Genomic DNA, 7,510 nt, shown 5'->3' with positions numbered 1-7,510 from the left:
ACTCGGAATGAATGGGATATTAAGAAGCCTATTTTTCGAGGACCACATATCTCATATTTCTCGTCTCTCCACAACTCATAAGCGTAAACAAATCAATCAAACAAACACATTCAGCGTAATATAAGGTCATATCGCTTGATGCGTGGCCTATAAATGTCTGTCCTCAACACGGTGATTACACGAATTTTATTTTCCAAGTGCTCAGTTTAGTATTAGCTACTTTTTGGACAATTGTAACTTCGCAGATATGAATATCTCTCACGGACTGGTCACGACAATTGATAAATAATTATATTTGTAGATTATTACCATCATAGTTGTGAATACGCTGTTATATAAACAACTATATCTATAACCTACCCCACAAGCCCTCACAAGGACGTGTGCCAGAGGGTGTTATGCCACCAGCCATGCTACATCTAATACAATACTTCTACAAACGTGGCACCACGTACCCCTCTCAAAAAGCACCTGGAGGGGACGATCGGTTTTCATTCATTCAACATTCGTTACATTCATTACAATTGCTACACTGTTAGTAACCACTCCATTGATTGCACTAAGAACACAAATAACGAGGTATTATTAAAAAGGGCGGGCTAACATGTAACGAAGTCACCATCTATCAGGTAGCATTCCACTCATGCAGGACGAAAAATTCACAAATGAATTATATCTAAAAATCAATAACATCTACTGCTTAATTTAATCTACTATATGAATTAATTTATACACAAATTAATTGGGCCTAGGCATTCTTTTATCGGATAATATACCAGATATATGATGTTTGATTCCCTCGCCTGGGAGCTGGTACAAGTATATTCGGATTTAGACGGAGAATTGGATGATTTCGTTGAACACTAACACCTCAGTTTGTTTTTATGTAACCATATTACCCTAGCCACCTCATTTCTCACGACTACTATGCATATTTTCATCAATAATATATGTTTTCATATCAGAATAGAATACTCATGTTTTTCTGGTTCTCCTTTGGCTAGAATAATTCCAAGGGATATTAGATGTATACTCTTGTAAATATGATATTAATATCGTTTAAATAAGTAAATTTAAATTTTAAATCTGAATTTCTAATGCTTAAAGGTTTAAGCAATGTTATTCGTAATCGTTGACACAAGAGAGCGCGTTTACCAAAAAAACACTTGCATTGAAACCTAGTCCTTTGATGATCCTCGTTTGAAGTTTACGCTATGCACCTGTCCACATTCCGTGTCCTTGCTTAAGCAAAAACTGTGCCCCCGTCGGGTAATGAGGCAATAATACTCTTTCTACCGTTGAAATCGCTGGAGCCATGTGAAGGGTATGACGGGAAATAATGACCTGGAGAATGATAGAGTTGAGTGGTAACTCTAACTCACGACGTTCTACGCTGGATTTATGGCGTTCCACATTGTGCTTAGAAATACAACCATCCAACTCCCAAGTCACTAAGCTCGTAACTAAAAGGCCGCAGACGAGTCATCATTCTCGCACTTCCCCGTTTTATGAATTTCGCGTGTGCAGCGCGCGGTCAGCACCGTAAGGGTCCTTAATTAAGATCGGCAATACATATCCTTCACTCGCAACTGTGCCTCATCCCGAAACCCTTGAGCCCCTCCATTACCTTGAGCCCAATACCAATGGGATAAAATGGACGTGTAATAGATCAGAGTTCTATTGCCTCTACAATGCATCATTTAGAAGCAGTAATTTGTCTGAAAAGGCCCTAAAGTGTATAGCTAAAATGAAAAAGATAAGTAATTTGAGCTTCTTCACCGATGTCCATTGGCAATGCATATAATCAATCAGTAGAAATACAGATTAGTCATTAAAGTTACCTCCACAGGAGCTTTTCGGTGTGTAAGTAATGGCGTCCCATCTGAGGGTCTTGCTCGAATAGGATTTCTGGAGAGATATTCAGACTTTTCTACGGTCATCATCAAATTGACGTATGTATATACTTAGACAATACACAGAAACCCAAAACTTCATGATATGACACTGAGGCCCATGTTTTAAATTTACTATTTCTAAAAAGTCTCAAAATAAGTCAACGCCATTTGCCTGTATAATAAAATGCGATTAAAAGACTAAAGAAACATCGGTATAATAATAAAGATTGGATTTATTTTAAACATGATTTACTCTCAACTTTAAATAAATTTATCATCAATATCCCAAGGAACCAGAAATTATGAGCAGAGTCTCCTTTTCAATAATCAATATTTCTTACCACCGTAAAAGTACACTAAAATACATGAACACCCTCTGCCGCACGCCATTTTGGCGGCTTGTAGGGTGGAAATTTCATGTAAATAGGACTCTAGTATTTCCTCGTGTTTCTGCGTTCTGTAAATGACTGATATAAGGTGCTGACTCTTTGTTTATCATATGCATGTTGGCAATATTTTACTTCGTTATGCGTGGACAGATCAAGCCAAAAGTGGTTAATTGGGGTGCACAAAACCCCATACGTATTCAAATGAAATTATATATTCCTGTATTTAATTCGATTTAAACCCCTCATTGATAAATATAATTTATTTAGGCGTGATTTTGTCAAGGTTTTACAAAGATCCGATATAGATATAGATTTTCAATTATCATGTTTTTGTATTTTGTATTTTTTGTATCATGCCTATTGTATTAAAGGTTTCATCCCTCTAATTAGGCGAGAATTGCACTTCGTAAATCCCTACGCCAACAATAAATCCTTGGCAAGCACCAATTTTATTTCATTATGCTTCGCATACGTGGATCACTATTTGTTCCTAATTTTCTCGAGCCATCGTTAAGATGATTCTAAGAAAATCTTGGAATTGTGTTCAGATATATGTTTAATAATCCCCCCGCCGTGCGCCCTTGTGCTAGGTGGGATGTAGGTGAATAGATATAAATTCTATTGTATTTGTGAATTGTCCGTTCGGAATGCGTAGAATACTAACCGGTAAGAAGTGCCTTAACGGCATGTGTAATGAAAAAGTTAAAGAGAGGTGTTATTTTGCTCTAGTTAGACCTCATTTGGAATATGCCGCAAGTATTTGGGATCCGTGGGAGAAAATTTGGCAAAAAGAATTAGATAAAGTCCAGAGAAAATCCGCTAGATTTGTTAAAAATTGTTATGATAAAAACACAAGTGTGACAGGTCTCTTAGGGGATTTAGGCTGGGAACCACTTGAAGTGCGGAGAGAACAAGCGAGGCTTAGACTTTTAGAAAGGTTCAGAACAAACGAGTTTAAATATGACACTGAAGGAATTATAATGGCCCCACACTACTTAGGTAGATCAGACCACAAAGATAAACTAAGGGAGATAGATTCCAAGACAGATAGGTACAAATACTCATTCTTTCCCCGAACAATCAGTAATCATAATAGCAAGAAACCGAAGTCACTTTAGAAATATTAAAAACTTTGAATTTACAAGTCGGAACAAAATTAAACACTATAGAGATGTTAGGTATACTTTCAGGTGCATGTGTATGTTAGTTGGTAGTTTGAGTGTTTGCATGTGTGTGGGGTGTAAGTGTTCATGCATGAATGTATGCCATATTTTTTTTTTTTTTTTATATATATATGATTTTGTCGTTATTGCATGCGATTTTTTTTTTTTTATTATTTTTCTTTTCTAAATTATGGGTGGTGTCCTAGCACCCCCCGCCACACGCCCTTGCGGCGGCTTGCGGGGTATTGAGTAGATGTAGATGTAGATGTAGATGTGTGCCTGGCCTCTTTAAATTTATTTTCTTGTCGTCTTTATGCAGGCATAGTAATAGCTGCTAACCATGTAATACTCGTAATATATGTGTAAGTATGCTCCATGATTGGTGTTCGCTCGCCCCCTTCCCTCGCGATTTTGGTGAATCACGGAGTTCCAGGTGCATGAGGAAATAGAGGGAATATATGTGGAATAGCTGGTGACCTACCCCCCCTGCCACATGTCCTTGCGACGGCTTACGGAGTGTTGTGTAGATGTAAAAAATTAGCACCCCAATTATTTTAATACCATTTGTTACCATGTAAAATTTTACCGGACCACGAGCAGTCACATCGATTGCTATCCCAGCAGAAAATAAACTCAAGAAAACTCGACCCATTGCAAAGCGCCTATGCGGAGTCCTGAGTCGCCTCTACTATATCTTGCCTATCTGCGTCAATCCAGAGTCACCCTTGCAATCAGTTGTGCCCCACCCTATATCGGTAGGTCATACCAGTCGTTGAAATAAGGGAAATAAAATCGAATGAGGCTGAGAAATGAACCGATTTATGTTCACGTTCGGATCTCACGCTATTTCCGACTACAGCGGGTACGAGCTGAAGTATTCTTGCAAATAACGAAAAGCATGAAACAAATTTTTATATGGCAACAAATTACGAATGATTAGTATAAATCATCTGAATTGACATTACAAATGATGGAAACTGGGAACAAATATCTACTTTTAAAATTATTTAAACGTTTGGGCCTGAGAAATTTTACAAATCGAAATACTCCACAAACTGCTTCGCATGCAGTACAGTATTATATTTTTAATCAATACTCTATGCAAGAACATGTTAGGTGACCGGCTGATATTTAAACTACAATCATTTAAATTAAAGCGACAAATTAGGCTACGTACTTTAAAAACATTACATCTCGGGCGACAATGGTAACAATTATCCATTATCGTTTCTTTATTGTCCCTTATTGCTCTCTTTTTTTACTCTTGTAGTTGATCGCTCGCCAGTAAAATGACATTTTAAACCTGTCTGTTCTCGTGTTCATCTCTCAAATCGTGATCTCTACCTCCAAGGCTCGTTTTGGACACCATCACGAAAGATGCCTGTTTTTGATTTGCACGAGAGCTTTCGTCTACGATTGAACCTTTTTGTCTGCACTATTATTCGGAATAGTTTTAATGAAGCCCGAAAACCGGATGGGGTCTCAGGTGGGGGAAGAAGATGGGGCGAAAGAGAGATATTTTCCGAGGGCTGTGGAGCGGTGGGCTAAGGCAGGTGGCATGGAAGAGATATGCCGGTGCAGGCACGGGTGTGAGGGGAGGCGCATTCAATCTTAATTCCCATGAGCAGTCCGCGCGCTAGTGATGTACCCCCCTCCTCCTCCCCCGAGGTCAAAGTAGAAAGTTCCTACTCTCATCCATCCGCCTCCTAAAAAAGTCCCCTTGGGTATTCCTTCTTTCATCCCCCCCTCCCCCAAAGCAATTCTCCTGCACACACACTCCCTCTCCCCATAGTCCTCAGACCAAGCAAATCAATTTTCCCTCGCCTCGGAGAGAGAAACTAAGGGAACATGAGGTGGGTGGGTTGTTGATGACGGAAGGCGTTAAAAAGAAAATGGAACGTCGGGGGAGCCTGGTTCACGCAGCATAATAACATATTTCCTTGCTGATTTATCGCAATATGGCATGATACTTGTTGAACACGGTGCTTCTCTTAGCGTTTGAACAGCGCCCCCGCGGGGGATGCCAAGCTCTCTTAGAGAATCCGCAATGCATAAGGTTATGAATCGGCGTGTAATTGTTGATTTTCATTTGGTATTCCTGGCGTTGAAATCAAAAGTTTCTTTTCTTGATAGCTTTAAAGGATGAGATTGCCAGAGAAAATCGTACGGGTCATGAAACGTCTTTCATTTATGCTTAGTGTAGTGCCCAGTGGGTGAGGGCCAAGGTGGAATGATGGGCGGGATAGTCCAGCAAGCAGAGATTTTTGGGTTCGGACCGAAGTGATCTGATTCAAAACACAATAATGTCCCTGAACTTCCCCAAGCTGTAAACTCAGCAATTCAATATCAGTGATTTCATGGGAGCCACAGGTAGGACAGGAGAAGGAACTTCTGTCGCTTCCTTTAAGTTATAATTTTCCCAATCCAATTAAAAAGGACTTCGTATCAGATCCTAGCTCATCCTCAATACGGAAACTACCTTGTGATTGAAGACTGTAGTTCTGGTTGGTATGGGGAAACCAATTAAAGCCGCTGCTAGTAGACTAGTGAATTAAGGATTTTTACTATATTTAAAATTATGAATAAGAGAAATCAATGAGGTGACTTTTTAAACGTTTGCCAACGATAATGACTTAGTTTGGCCGTTTTATTCGGGCCATTAAATTAGTGTGGATCGTGATGATAGAAGATTCATAGCCACGTAGAATTTATTCCTCTGTAGAGGAACTGTCAGTACTTTGATAACTTCAAATGTTAGGAGTTTTACCAATTCGTGGGCAGCCCCCAGTGTTTGAAGCGCTTTTTCGCTTTAAAGACCACAAAATAGGAAAAAGAAAACGATAGTCGAATTTTTTTTCCTTTTCTATTTTCCTTCCTACTCTTTCCTTAAGACACAATTCGTTCTTCCTTTCGTGTAATAATGCAATTAGACTTTGATACATAACCTTTTTGGGGCTAGTCAGGTGCATATTGGAAATAAAATATTTTATTATTAATGAATGCATTTTTTATACCGTACCTGCGAGCGCACAGTGTATTTTTAGCCCCAATTATACACCATGGTTGTTTCTTAGATTAGTCTGGTGGTCAAAATATCCAAAATAATTTTGGTAGAGAATTAGTACTGAAGAGACCGATGGTATATCCAGTATTTGCCATGGTATCCACTTGCCACTCTTCCATAGTGAAAGGAATTCTTTATTTTTATTTCTGATCTATTTCAGTGTGTAGTACGTAAATAGTTACATGTACAATTCCATCGAAAAGCGAAGATGTTATGACCTGCTTTTTAAGGTACTCGGATAGTTTAAATCATGCGGAAATGTAAATATATTTAGCAGGAACTCCTCCATAGTGGATGTGGGATTCGAACCCTCGACCGTTGGGTTAAAATGAGTTCAACAGGACAGATATAATTAATGATTACGCTGAGGAATATGTTTTTGCCCCTCAATCAATCGGAACATTCGTGTAACGCCGTTTCCAAGCAAGATAAATAGACTTAAGATTCATTTTTAAAATACTATTTTTTTCTACATCAGCTAGCGATTAAAAATGAAAAACAATGAGACATCAACGCTCAAGCGCATATGATAAAATTAATGCCACTATTAACATATTATTATAACAGTACTCTAATGTTAATTTTTACAATGCAGACAATCACATTCCATCAGGTAGCGTGGCCGAGCGGTCTAAGGCGCTGGTTTAAGGCACCAGTCTCTTCGGAGGCGTGGGTTCGAATCCCACCGCTGCCATTTATTTTTCGCCCTTCTGCGATTTAATTTCATTTTTATGATCTTGAAAATTTTAAATACATTAATAATATGGTAAGAGAAACTCAATCTTACCCTAAGACAGAAGATATCACGTTAAAAGGCATTTTACAGCTACACTGCCATCTAAATGTATTTGTGTATTATGTATCCGTGTGTATGTGTACATTTGCATAACCCTGCAAGCCGTCGCAAAGGCGTATGGTCGGGGAGGTTAGGTACCCGCCATTCATTCACGATTATGTTACTATGTAAACATGAATATGTATTTGCTCATATAAACAAAT

The 7,510-nt window shown here is 38.7% G+C and overlaps 1 non-coding gene across 1 annotated transcript; it reads left to right on the top strand.

Moving 5' to 3' along the window:
- Positions 1–7,123: 7,123 nt before the first annotated feature.
- TRNAL-AAG (transfer RNA leucine (anticodon AAG)) lies at positions 7,124–7,205 on the top strand. The gene has a single exon. It is a non-coding gene; the product is annotated as a tRNA-Leu (tRNA).
- Positions 7,206–7,510: the final 305 nt, after the last annotated feature.

This window comes from Hetaerina americana, unplaced genomic scaffold, assembly GCF_022747635.1.
Source record: "Hetaerina americana unplaced genomic scaffold, ioHetAmer1.1.p SCAF_24, whole genome shotgun sequence".
NCBI classification, from domain to species: Eukaryota; Metazoa; Arthropoda; class Insecta; order Odonata; family Calopterygidae; genus Hetaerina; species Hetaerina americana.
This window is presented reverse-complemented; position numbering and strand designations above follow the sequence as displayed.